The 13,272-nt window shown below is 45.7% G+C and overlaps 1 protein-coding gene across 24 annotated transcripts in view; it reads left to right on the top strand.

Moving 5' to 3' along the window:
- The first annotated feature begins 2,921 nt into the window (after positions 1–2,921).
- Positions 2,922–13,272, top strand: part of LOC148773924 (uncharacterized) — a 139,404-nt gene continuing 129,053 nt past the window's right edge. For 6 of the 24 annotated variants that reach the window (XR_016036374.1, XR_016036384.1, XR_016036376.1 and 3 more), the window contains exons 1-3: positions 2,923–3,283; positions 7,798–7,917; positions 9,603–9,724. The gene's annotated coding sequence lies outside the window, so the exon portion shown is untranslated. Of the gene's footprint in view, positions 3,284–7,797; positions 7,918–9,602; positions 9,725–13,272 lie in introns of all 24 variants that reach the window. The other 18 variants (XR_016036381.1, XR_016036387.1, XR_016036388.1 and 15 more) reach the window with 11 other exon arrangements.

Raw genomic sequence — 13,272 nt, forward strand, 5'->3', positions numbered from 1 at the left:
AATCTCATCGTTTTACTAACACATTCTTTGCCTGGGAAGTGGGCAACAGAGGACTTACAGGGAATTTAAAAGCCCCTCTCTCTGCCCAATGATGACGCTCTCACAGCACTGTGCTACACAAAGAAAGAACGTGCTCTTTACTGTTTATCTTCCCCGCAAGGCTCTCTACTTCAAATATCTCAATCATGGCTGGGGATCTCTCTACAAAAATCCACCTCAATGTTCAAAGCACAAAACAAAGCTCAGAGGAATACAGTACCAAAGATGAAAAAGGGATGAAAGAACCTACAGTTCTTTCTTCTTCTATTAATAGGGCACTGGTGGATTCGGGAGGGACGTAGAGGCAGGGAATATTAGTGGATGAGAAAAAAGTAAATACCGGAGGAGGAGGAAAGAGAAGGTAGGACGGTAGGCTTTACTATTACTTTACTTACTTACTTTACTTTACTTTACTTACTTTATTTATTACTTTACTTACTTTACTATTACCTTACTTTCCTGACAGTTTCAAAGCATTTGGGGGGAGGGGGGGAGCGGAAGAACCTGTTGTTTCGCTAAAGAAAAAGCAACACTGTAAGAAGAATTGCATCTCAATTATCTTTTATTTTCAGCTCTATCCCTGCAAGCCAGCCCACTTAAGCTTTTACATCACTTTCCTATCTTATTACCTCTATGTTGGGGTTTGGTACTTCAAACAAACACGTTTTTGTTCTTTTCCTTCTTCTTCTGGAGGGAAAAGATGGCACTGATTTGCTTAAAAGTACGGATGAGGAAAAAAAAACAGTAAAGTACGGGTGGAAAGCATTATCTTGAGGAGTAAATGGGTCTTAATAACAGAACTATGGATTTCTCTATCCCTTTGACTGTCAGCACACCACTAAAGGCTAAATGAAGGCTCAAGAGGGAGGTAACATTCCCCTTGTCAAGTCTCTGTTTCTTTGCTCCTGCGATATTGGCTTTGACAAGTAACCCAAGTCCCGTAAATACACATTACAGGTCTCTCCAAACTACTTCTATAAAATAAGATCTTGTTTAACCGACCTTATAGAGCAGTCATATATTTCTACAGCTGCTGAGATGCTCTGCTGCTCTGTCTGCCTACAGTCAGAAGGGAACTAAAATTCCAAATTTCATTTATTCTGGGCCAAAAACCAGACCTTTTGTCTTCCTTCCTAGATATGTTGCAACTTCAAGTTGACTCCTCTGCCTAAATTAGTGGCATATGCTTTTGCTCTTTTAAGAAAGAAAGAAAAAACACCCCTTTTTCCCTTATTGAGGAAGGCACCTAACTCTGATAAAAGCCTCTGCTGCTGCTAAGTCACTTCCGACTCTGTGTGACCCCATAGACGGAAGCCCACCAGGCTCTCCCGTCCCTGGGATTCTCCAGGCAAGAACACTGGAGTGGGGTGCCATTTCCTTCTCCAATGTGTTAAAGTGAAAAGTGAAAGTAAAGTCGCTCAGTCGTGTCTGACCCTTAGCGACCCCACGGACTGCAGCCTACCAGGCTCCTCCATCCATGGGATTTTCTAGACAAGAGTACTGGAGTGGCTTGCCATTGCCTTCTCCGGATAAAAGCCTCTAGGAAGATGCTAAAATGCCTTGACCTGTTTAACAGCACCATATTTCAGAGAACATGTTTGAACCTCCAGCCGTACCCCAAGGGCAAACACACGGAGCCCCCAAGGGGGCAGAGGGGGAAGCCTCCAGGAGGAATAGGCAGACTTTGCAAAACTGACGGGAGGGAGGAGAGGGGACAACTTTCAGGACTAGAAACAGAAGGCAGTCCAGATGCTGCGACGCCGCCCGGGCCCCGGGATGAACCGACGCCCCCGCGCCCAGCCCTCGGCGCACTGTCCTCCCGCCCGCGGCCGCGTCCTCCCCCCACAGCCCCCAGCGACCCGGGAGCGCCACACGGCCCCGCGGCGCCGACCGAGCCGCAGCAGGGCTGGCGGAGGGGGCGCGGCGCGGAGGGGGCGCGGCGCGGGCCACCGTCCAACAGGCTGCTCGGCGCCGGCTCGGAGACCCGGAGGGTCAATCCCGTCCGCGGGCATCGGCCCGCCGCGGCGCCCAGCCCCAAACTCGGGCGCCCCCGCGCCGCGCCGGCCCGCCGCCCGCCCCGAGAAAGCCCCGAGACACCCCTCCACAGCGCGCCGCCCAAGCCTTTGGTTTCGGCGGTGCCGAGAAGAACGCTCCCCGAGGAGGAGGGACCGCGGCTGCTGGTGCCTCCTCGGCACAGGGTCAGACCGAGGACCGGGCAGCCCCGGCGGCACCTCCTCGGTCCCCGCTCCCGACTCCTTTTCCCTCTGCGCCGGACGGGAAGGGGCCTGCACGACCCGGGACTCACCTCACACCTCGGGGCCGGGCTCCCGGGAGGCTGCGGCGCCGGCCGGGGGCGACCGCGGGTCCTTCGGCTACACGGAGCCAGCGAGGAGCGCCGGCGAGCTTGCGCGACTGCCAGGGCGCGGGGGCGGGCGGGGGCGGGCGGGGGCGGGCCGGGACGGGGCGCATGCGCGCGCACGTAAGGCGCAGGCGCGCTGCGCTCGCTCGGCTGCGCGCTCGCACTTCCAGTCCAGCTTCCCGGTAGCACTCAAATCAGAGAAGGCAGTGGCAAGCCACTCCAGTACTCTTGCCTGGAGAATCCCAGGGATGGGGGACCCTGGTGGGCTTCTGTCTATGGGGTCACACAGAGTCGGACACGACTGAAGCGACTTAGCAGCAGCAGCAGCAGCAATTTCATATATATGATGTATCTGGTAATCTAACTGCTGCTGCTGCTGCTAAGTCGCTTCACTCGTGTCCGAATCTGTGTGACCCCAGAGACGGAAGCCCACCAGGCCCCACCCCGTCCCTGGGATTCCCCAGGCAAGAATACTGGAGTGGGTTGCCATTTCCTTCTCCAATCCATGAAAGTGAAAAGGGAAAGTGAAGTCGCTCAGTCGTGTCCGACCTTTAGCGACCCCACGGACCGCAGCCTACCAGGCTCCTCCGTCCATGGGATTCTCCAGGCAAGAGTACTGGAGTGGCTTGCCATAGCCTTCTCCGACTACCCAGAAGCTGGGCACAAAACGCGAGCGCGCAGCCGAGCGGGCGCAGCGCGCCTGCGCCGTACGTGCGCGCGCATGCGCCCCGCCCCCGCCCGCCCCCGCCCGCCCCCGCCCGCCCCCGCGCCCTGGCATTCGCGAAAGCTCGCCGGCGCCTCTCGCTGGCTCCGTGTAGCCGAGGGACCCGCGGCCGCTCCCGGCCGGCGCCGCAGCCTCCCGGGAGCCCTGCCCCGAGGTGTGAGGTGAGTCCCGGGTCGTGGAGGCCCCTTCCCGTTCGGCGCAGCGGGAAAAGGAGTCGGGAGCGGGGACTGAGGAGTTGCCGCCCGCGGCTGCCCGCTCTTCGGTCTGACCCTGTGCCGAGGAGGCACCGGCAGCCGCGGTCCCTCCTCCTCGGGGAGCGTTCTTCTCGGCACCGCCGAAACCAGAGGCTTGGGCGGCGCGCTGTGGAGGGGTGTCTCGGGGCTTTCTCGGGGCGGGCGGCGGGCCGGCGCGGCGCGGGGGCGCCCGAGTTTGGGGCTGGGCGCCGCGGCGGGCCTATGCACGCGGACTGGATTGACCCTCTGGGTCTCCGCGCCCGCTCCCCCCAACCCCGCGCCGCGCCCACTCCGCCAGCCCTGGGGCTCGACCGGCGCCGCGGGGCCGTGTGGCGCTCCCGGGCCGCTGGGGGCTGTGGGGGAGGACGCGGCCGCTGGCGGGAGGACAGTGCGCCGAGGGCTGGGCGCGGGGGCGTCGGTTCATCCCGGGGCTCGGGCGGCGTCGCAGCATCTGGACTGCCTCCTGTTTCTAGTCCTGAAAGTTGTCCCCTCTCCTCCCTCCCGTCAGTTTTGCAAAGTCTGCCTATTCCTCCTGGAGGCTTCCCTCTCTGCCCCCTTGGGGGCTCCGTGTGTCTGCCCTTGGGGTACGGCTGGAGGTTCAAACATGTTCTCTGAAATAAGGTGCTGTTAAACGTGTCAAGCGGAGAAGGCAATGGCAAGCCACTCCAGTTCTCTTGCCTAGAAAATCCCATGGACGGAGGAGCCTGGTAGGCTGCAGTTCGTGGGGTCGCTAAGGGTCAGACACGACTGAGCGACTTTACTTTCACTTTTCACTTTCACACATTGGAGAAGGAAATGGCACCCCACTCCAGTGTTCTTGCCTGGAGAATCCCAGGGACGGGGGAGCCTGGTGGGTTTCCGTCTCTGGGGTCACACAGAGTCGGACACGACTGACATGACTTAGCAGCAGCAGCAAACATGTCAAGGCAATTTAGCATCTTCCTAGAGGCCTTTATCGGAGAAGGCAATGGCACCCCACTCCAGTACTCTTGCCTGGAAATTCCCATGGACGGAAGAGCCTGGTAGGCTGCAGTCCATGGGGTCGCGAAGAGTCAGACACAATTGAGGGCCTTCATTTTCACTTTTCACTTTCATGCATTGGAGAAGGAAATGGCAGCCCACTCCAGTGTTATTGCCTGGAGAATCCCAGGGACGGGGGAGCCTGGTGGGCTTCTGTCTATGGGGTCGCACAGAGTCGGACACGACTGAAGCGACATAGCAGCAGCAGCAGCAGAGGCCTTTATCAGAGTTAGGTGCCTTCCTCAATAAGGGAAAAAGGGGTGTTTTTTCTTTCTTTCTTAAAAGAGCAAAAGCATATGCCACTAATTTAGGCAGAGGAGTCAACTTGAAGTTGCAACATGTCTAGGAAGGAGGACAAAAGGTCTGGTTTTTGGCCCAGAATAAATGAAATTTGGAATTTTAGTTCCCTTCTGACTGTAGGCAGACAGAGCAGCAGAGCATCTCAGGAGCTGTAGAAATAAATGATTGCTCTATAAGGTTGGTCAAACAAGATCTTATTTTATAGAAGTAGTTTGGAGAGACCTGTAATGTGTATTTACGGGACTTGGGTTACTTGGCAAAGCCAATATCGCAGGAGCAAGGAAACAGAGACTTGACAAGGGGGATGTTACCTCCCTCTTGAGCCTTCATTTAGCCTTTAGTGGTGTGCTGACAGTCAAAGGGATAGAGAAATCCATAGTTCTGTTATTAAGACCCATTTACTCCTCAAGATAATGCTTTCCATCCGTACTTTTCTTTTTTCCCCATCCGTACTTTTAAGCAAATCAGTGCCATCTTTTCCCTCCAGAAGAAGAAGGAAAAGAACAAAAACGTGTTTGTTTGAAGTACCAAACCCCAACATAGAGGTAATAAGATAGGAAAGTGATGTAAAAGCTTAAGTGGGCTGGCTTGCAGGGATAGAGCTGAAAATAAAAGATAATTGAGATGCAATTCTTCTTACAGTGTTGCTTTTTCTTTAGCGAAACAACAGGTTCTTCCGCTCCCCCCCTCCCCCCAAATGCTTTGAAACTGTCAGGAAAGTAAGGTAATAGTAAAGTAAGTAAAGTAATAAATAAAGTAAGTAAAGTAAAGTAAGTAAGTAAAGTAATAGTAAAGCCTACCAGCCTACCTTCTCTTTCCTCCTCCTCCGGTATTTATTTTTTTCTCATCCACTAATATTCCCTGCCTCTACGTCCCTCCCGAATCCACCAGTGCCCTATTAATAGAAGAAGAAAGGACTGTAGGTTCTTTCATCCCTTTTTCATCTTAGGTGCTGTATTCCTCTGAGCTTTGTTTTGTGCTTTGAACATTGAGGTGGATTTCTGTAGAGACATCCCCAGCCATGATTGAGATATTTGAAGTAGAGAGCCTTGCGGGGAAGATAAACAGTAAAGAGCACGTTCTTTCTTTGTGTAGCACAGTGCTGTGAGAGCGTCATCATTGGGCAGAGAGAGGGGCTTTTAAATTCCCTGTAAGCCCTCTGTTGCCCATTTCCCAGGCAAAGAATCTCTCTCTCCAACTTAAGTTTCGTATGTGTTAGTAAAACGATGAGATTTCATAATGAAAACTTACTCTGAGCATGCTAGTTTGTTGATGTTAGACTGCTGTTGACTTTATTTTCTTCAGGAGACTTGTGATAGGAAGCAGTTCTTAACTGTATCTTTCCCTTCTTTCACAGGGAAGAGCAGTGTTGGCCTCGAGTGTTTTTTAACCCCTAAAATCTCTAGAATTAGAGACGTTTAAAGCTGCAGATGGCCACAAAAAGTGCAGTAGTCGAATGAAAAGCAAGACTTTGAAATATGTATGAGAGGAATTGTTTAGTGTAGATTTGTGAGAAGAAGGGTCACAGCGTCTTGAGGAAAGAAGTGAAGGTTTTTAATAGGGGCATTTCCAGAAGGTTAGGAATGAATGTTTGAAGAGTAACAACTCCCCTTTGACTAGAAAGCAGTTTTAACTGACTGTTGCATCAGAAATGATGAATCTGTCTTTGAGTTACAGTCTTTGAGTTATGCTGAGAACTAGCAACTGTTTTGGTGGATCCAAGGCATGCACTGTGAATGAAGTTTGAGAAAAAACAACTAGGCTAGTAGGCCTAAAAAAATCTTGGTCCCCAAAGTTTATCTCATTAAACTAATTGTATAGTCAAAACATGCAACCATGCTAAAGGGGGGAAAACAATCAGGAGCTTGATATTAGAGCATTTTTTGAACACATTTTAATGAAAAAGGGAAACCAGGCTGGAATTTCAACCTGTTGTTTTTTTTTTTTTTAAAGTCCAGATTCTGGCCATCTTTCACCTTTCCAGTTTTGCTTTTAGTTTTAAAAGATTTTCTGCTTTCTCTAGTCTTATATAATTTGTAAGATGGACTGGCTTTTGATGACTACTGTTCATTTTAATTTTGAGCTTTAATGTATTTGATTTTCCTGTATTTCTTTAAGCCCCATTGCTCAGCACACTGGAAATTAGATTATCTTTTGTAATCAGTAGACAACTAGACGGACTTTAAAAATTAGATAAAGTGGCAAAGTGATACCTTGAGATTACTGAGAATCTAGGCCCTAAGATTTAAATATGGAGCTATATAAACTTCAGCAACCAGAAAGCAGTATCCTGAGAATGAATTTATATAAAAAAAAATTAGATATGGAAAACAAAAGGCCAAAACCCACATGAGTTTTAGGAAAAGAAATCTAGCACTTTGAGCAGCGATATGCTCTCCGTGTGTACTTTCCTGTCTGACAAGATGATGATTTCCTTGAGAGAAGAAGCTTCAGAGGTAGTGATTGCTAATCCTTATAACGCAGTCTTGGAAAACTCTGAAAGAAGACAAAAGAATATCCTCCTGTTCCCATTGTAGCCGGTGTGTTTGAGGCAACCTTTAATTTCTGAATTGGAAAGGCAAAATGTTAGGTACGTTTATAGTGTGTCGAGATAAGTAAATCTAAGCTGAGAAAGATGAAAGGAATCACTTTCTGTACAGAAGTGTGGATTGGAATAGACTTGCTAACATCTTTGGTTGCAGGGCCTCGCTGACAAGTCCCCAGGGCCCACTTTTGTCATGGTCTCTTCTGGGATTCAGCCTGCTTTCTTTCCTCTTCACAGTTGCCCTCTCCTACTTTTCCCAGCTGAGTTCTTTGGGTCTGGCTTTGTAGCCAGCCTCTGAAGACAATCTTCCAAGATTGCATCCCCTTTATTGCTGTTCTTCAGGACAAGTACTCACCTTATTTTAGGGGCTTTTACTTTTTATCTTCACAAGAGAACTGGTAAAGTGGGGAATGTCAGATTGCTGATGTTACACATTGATAAAAATTAAAGTGTAGGGTTAAGTGTATCTAGGCCTTTTTGTTTTCTGATGAAATAATCATCAGGTCATTTAATCTGAAGTTAGTTTTCCCACATATCTTATATTGCTCTGTAAAGAACTGAATGTCTCTTTTCTCAGGGTTGCTGCTACTGCTGCTGCTGCTAAGTCACTTCAGTCGTGTCCGACTCTGTGTGACCCCATAGACGGAAGCCCACCAGGCTCCCCCGTCCCTGGGATTCTCCAGGCAAGAACACTGGAGTGAGTTGCCATTTCCTTCTCCAATGTGTGCAAGTGAAAACTGAAAGTGAAGTCGCTCAGTCGTGTCCGACCCTTAGCGACCCCACGGACTGCAGCCTACCAGGCTCCTCCATCCATGGGATTTTCTAGGCAAGAATACTGGAGTGGCTTGCCATTGCCTTCTCCGTTCTCAGGGTTAGGGCATGGAAAACTGTTTCCAGACCCTTCATTTTCTACTGGTCCTTGGCTCCTGAGACTGTTCCCTCCAGTTAATCCAGCCACTCCCTTTCTTCAGCTGAGATTCTGCAGATTTCTATAGTCAAAGATATAATATCAAAAAGAACGCACAACATCATTTAACCTTTATGTAATCAGCTGCTGTATTCTGTCAGTATTTCTTGGTTTCCTCCATCTTCTGTGTCCTGCTGTCTGAAACTTACAGCTTCTTCAAGGATGGTTCTCTTAGGAAAAAGGATTGTTGCTATCCATGCTCATGTGATCCTGCTTAGAAGCATTTATTTCATTACATTATTGAAAAACAATTTAGAATATATATCAACTTTTTTTTTTAACTGTGCATAATATTTGGTTATGGACAGTTATGGCCGAAAGTGAAGAGGAACTCAAAAGCCTCTTGATGAAAGTGAAAGAGGAGAGTGAAAAAGTTGGCTTGAAGCTCAACATTCAGAAAACGAAGATCATGGCATCCGGTCCCATCACTTCATGGGAAATAGATGGGGAAGCAGTGGAAACAGTGTCAGACTTTAATTTAGGTGGCTCCAAAATCACTGCGGATGCTGATTGCAGCCAGGAAATTAAATGACGCTTACTCCTTGGAAGGAAAATTATGACTAGCCTAGGTAGTATATTAAAAAGCAGAGACATTACTTTGCCAACCAAGGTCCGTCTAGTCAAGGCTATGGTTTTTCCAGTGGTCATGTATGGATGTGAGAGTTGGACTGTGAAGAAAGCTGATCGCCACAATATTGATGCTTTCAAACTGTGGTGTTGGAGAAGACTCTGGAGAGTCCCTTGGACTGCAAGGAGGTTGAACCAGTCCATTCTAAAGGAGATCAATCCTGGGTGTTCATTGGAAGGACTGATGCTAAAGCTGAAGCTCCAACACTTTGGCCACCTCATGCGAAGAGTTGACTCACTCCAAAAGACTCTGATGCTGGGAGGGATTGGGCTGGGCAGAGAAGGGGACGAAAGAGAATGAGATGGCTGGATGGCATCACCGACATGAGTTTGATGTGGCATGAGTTTGAGTGAACTCCGGGAGTTGGTGATGGACAGGGAGGCCTGGCGTGCTGTGATTCATGGGGTCGCAAAGAGTGGGAGACGACTGAACGACTGAACTGAACTGAACTGAATATTTGGTTCAGCTGAGGTGTGATCTGATTTTTTTTCAGTATTCAGAATCAATTTTTGACCCTTTCTAAGTTCATCATCAGTTTTGTTTTTTTTTTTTTTTTTGCTTTTCTTGCTGCCTGTAGTAGGGCATTTTTGTGTCTTGGCTTGTTACTTAATCAACAGTCAGTAAACATTGATTCAAGTAGTAGTATTGTCAGCACACATTTATAGATTTAGCAGACTTATTTTCCCATACAGAAATAACGTGGGACAGATTTTAAAATAACATTTCAGCATTTATAATACTTTACTCCTTTTTTGTTTTGTTTTTGTTTTTTGACCTCGCCGTGCAGTTTGTGGGACCTTAATTCTCTGACCAGCGATCCAACTCAAGCGCCCTGAAGGAGAAGTGTGGAGTCCTAATCACTGGATTGCCAGGGAAGTCCCTATAATATCATATCTTTAAACAATTCAGGTAAGTTTTATTCTGTTTCACGTATGTATATTTCTGACAAAAGTGGGAGACTATATTCTGTTTTGTAAACCATTTAAAATTTTAGTTTTCACTTATTGTATTGTTACTGTCTTTTCACATCCGCATATACAGATCCTGCTCATCAGTTTTAGTGAGTGTGTTATGTGCTGATTGTGCCGTAATTTAACCAATTCCTTGTTGGTAGACTTTCAGTTTGTCTGGGTTTTTATTTTGTAAACAGTGTTGTACTAACATTTCAGTTATACATCATGTGTACTTGTGTTTTCTTTCTTAGAATAAATTGTAGAATAGGTCTGCTGAATCAAATTATATACGTTTGAAGAGCTTTTGATGTCCCTGGCTATTTTTTTGAAATACCAACTAGTTTGCTTTTCCTCCAGTAGTATTTGAAAATGGAGAATTTCCTGGCAGTCTAGTGGTTAGACACTTCACTGCCTTGGCCCGGGTTCAGCCCCTGTTTGGGGAACTAAGATTCTGCAAGCCGTGTGGGACAGCCAAAAAAAAAAGAAAAAATATGTATTTCCCAGTGTTGAAATGTTGAATATATTCTTTTTTCCGCACCCTCTCCTTTACTGTGTTCTGTTATTCTTTCTTTGTTCATCTGATTGGCAAAAATGTTATATATCATGTTTGTATGTTTTTATTAGTAAAGTTGAATATCTTTTCATATGTTTGTTAGCCATTTGTATTTCTTTTGTAAATGTATGTCCTTTTTTCCATTTTTCTATTCAAGTATTGTTCTTTATCTGCTTTTTAAAAAATTCATTTTATATATTACTTTTGCTAAGCACATAATTATGTGCAAATATCCTGTACTGAGTTAAATTATTCTTCTTTATGATAGCATTTCTCAAAATACGACTTATAGATCACTTGTAACAGTACCGAGATAATTGTTAGAATGCATGTATATCCTTCATTTACCAGAGGTTCGGATTTCTTAGACCTATGGGGTTTCTATGAATCTGCAGCACATGAAAATTAGGGAACCTCTGATTTGGACGAAATATAAATTTGTTAACATTTTTACTGTTCCTATTTTTCCTCTTGTCTCATGGCATTCTGCTGTTTTTTCTGATTTATCTTAATAATCATAAATTACAGTCTTAATGTATTAAGGTTTTATCCTACCCCAGCCTAACAATAATTTTACAAAAATGTTTTGATGTATGGAAATTAGAATGTTAAAGTCCCTAAAGGAAAGCACTTTTGTAAGTCTGTGAGAAGCATTGTTTGTAAATGAGGCGAAAGGAATAACTAAGAGAAAAACAGGTAAAATAGAGTAGACAGAAGTATAGGGGGTTTCTCATCTAGTTTAAAAAACTCAATATTACTTTGTTTCTTCCTCGTGTTTTGTGTGGTAATCTTCTTTGAACTGTAAATTTGGAACCCATACTGCTTGAAAAATAGTCTAAATGAAATTTTTGAAATTCTCATTGTTATCTACAGATTCATCAGGGAGCAGTGTTCCCTTTAATATTTTTTTAAGTTGCAAGCAGATGAACAGGCTGCATAAGCAGCAAACTACAAACATGGAACTTCGATGGATGTTTTGATACTGTAGCCAAATAAAGCTTGCAGGGCTTATTTGACACATTAGTGACAGGCATAATTGTTACCGTGCTGCCTGATAAGTAAGCTTAAATATAGATGACTGTGTTTGACATCACTTTTCCATAGCCAGACATCACATTTCTGGGCCCAACTTGGAGGAGGAAACAATATGGCAGGCCAAGAAGCTTCAACAAATATTTCTGATTTAGAGATTTCAGTATTAGAGAGATTAGACATTTGGGGCAGAGGTTGCTTGTAACTTTGGTGTTCCTAATTCCTAAGGTTGTAGACTTTCCTTTTCCCTTCTTCTACTCAAGACCATATGCTTGAGGGAAAAATGGGAAGATTCAGCCATGGCTTTACTTTCTCCAAATAGTTTTTTCTGCCCAGTAATTAAAGCTTGGGATGCAGAGGTCCCTGTCATTGGTAGTGCGCAAAGGACAGTTTGTTTCCCTGCTTTAGCCAAGCCAGTCAAGTTTTCAAGGTCTAAGCTGTCACGGGCCCTAATATCTATTTGAGTTGTCCTGTTAACCTGGGTCTCTGAGAATTTCTGAACCTGACTTTCTCATGTTTTCCCAACCGAGGTTGTGTACTTCAAACAGAAATATTTGCCATCTGTGAAACGCGAATAAAGTAAAAGCAGACTTAACATCATTACAAAACCAAACGGAAGTATGATAGTTTTAGAATAAGCTTTTTTCCTACCAATCTTGCCTTCCACTCTACCTACCCTTCCAGCCCCCAAGGAGATGCATATTTTTGTCCCTAGAAAAAAAGTGAAAGCTGCATCCAACTCTCTGTGACCCCATGGACTGTAGCCTGCCGGACTTCTCTGTCCACGGAGTTCTCCAGGCAAGAATACTGGTGTGGGTTGCCATTTCCTCCTCCAGGGAATCTTCCCAACCCAGGGATCAAACGCATGTCTCCAGCATCACAGGCGGATTCTTTACCGTCTGAGCCACCAGGGAAGCCCCCAGCAAAGGCAGTGTCAAATCAGACTCTGAAACTTGGTAGAAACTCTTAACTGGAAATCATTCATAGCCCACGCTGTAACTTTCTAGGGTTGATTCTTCTCTGCAGCCTGACTGTGTGTAATGAAGCGTTTGTTGGTCAAACGTTTTCTCTAGCTATGTACTGAATTTTTGTACTATCTAAAAGGATGAAGCATTGTTGGGAAAACGTCCTGATACTACTTTTAGAATCTCCTGTTTGCCAGTTCAGTATTGGTTGATAGAAGTCAGTCTTTGTATCTGCTGTAAATCAGTAATAAAACTACCTAAAGTTTGATGTTGCTTTACCTTTTATAGAGTACATTATTTTATAATTCACTTACGTACCTTCTTTGATAGGGAGGCGCAATTTTTAGAAAGGAAAATTCTGAGCTCAGAGAAGTTAAGTGATTCACATAGTTGGGAAGAGGCTTGAATCCATATCTTTTGTTTTCTTTATATTTTACACCTTTCAGAGATACCATCTGCTGAATCATTTGATGATTAAAACATTTGTAATAAAATTTAAATAGCTTGTTATTAAGTGTGGCAGATATTTAAATAAAATTTAGGACAGCAGCATGCAAGTTTTTCCCAATGGATCAATTATGTCTTGTGACAAATGAAAAACTACCATTATAGATGGGAAATTAAACTGTATGGTATGTAAACAACTGAGGGAGGAAACAGTGCCTTTAAATGCTATTTATGGATTCTCTGGTATATCTAGAGCAAGAATGATACGGTAGAAAAACTATCGTATTTGTTTATGAAATACCCATGTGTTTTATCTGTAAGGCAGTGTTGTATCTCTCGTCAAAGTCTGTGATTGTTGTTGTTGTTAGCCACACGCCCGGCATTTGGAAGTTTAGTTCTCCACCAGGGAGTGCACCGGTGCCCCAGTCGTGGATGTGTGCAGCTTTAATCACTGGACCACCAGAAAGTCCCAAAGGCAGTATTTTAAAGTTTCTTTTTCTAGTAGCT

Source organism: Moschus berezovskii, chromosome 25 (genome assembly GCF_049115385.1).
Source record: "Moschus berezovskii isolate FMDL1 chromosome 25, NW_MosBer_1.0, whole genome shotgun sequence".
Classification (NCBI taxonomy): domain Eukaryota; kingdom Metazoa; phylum Chordata; class Mammalia; order Artiodactyla; family Moschidae; genus Moschus; species Moschus berezovskii.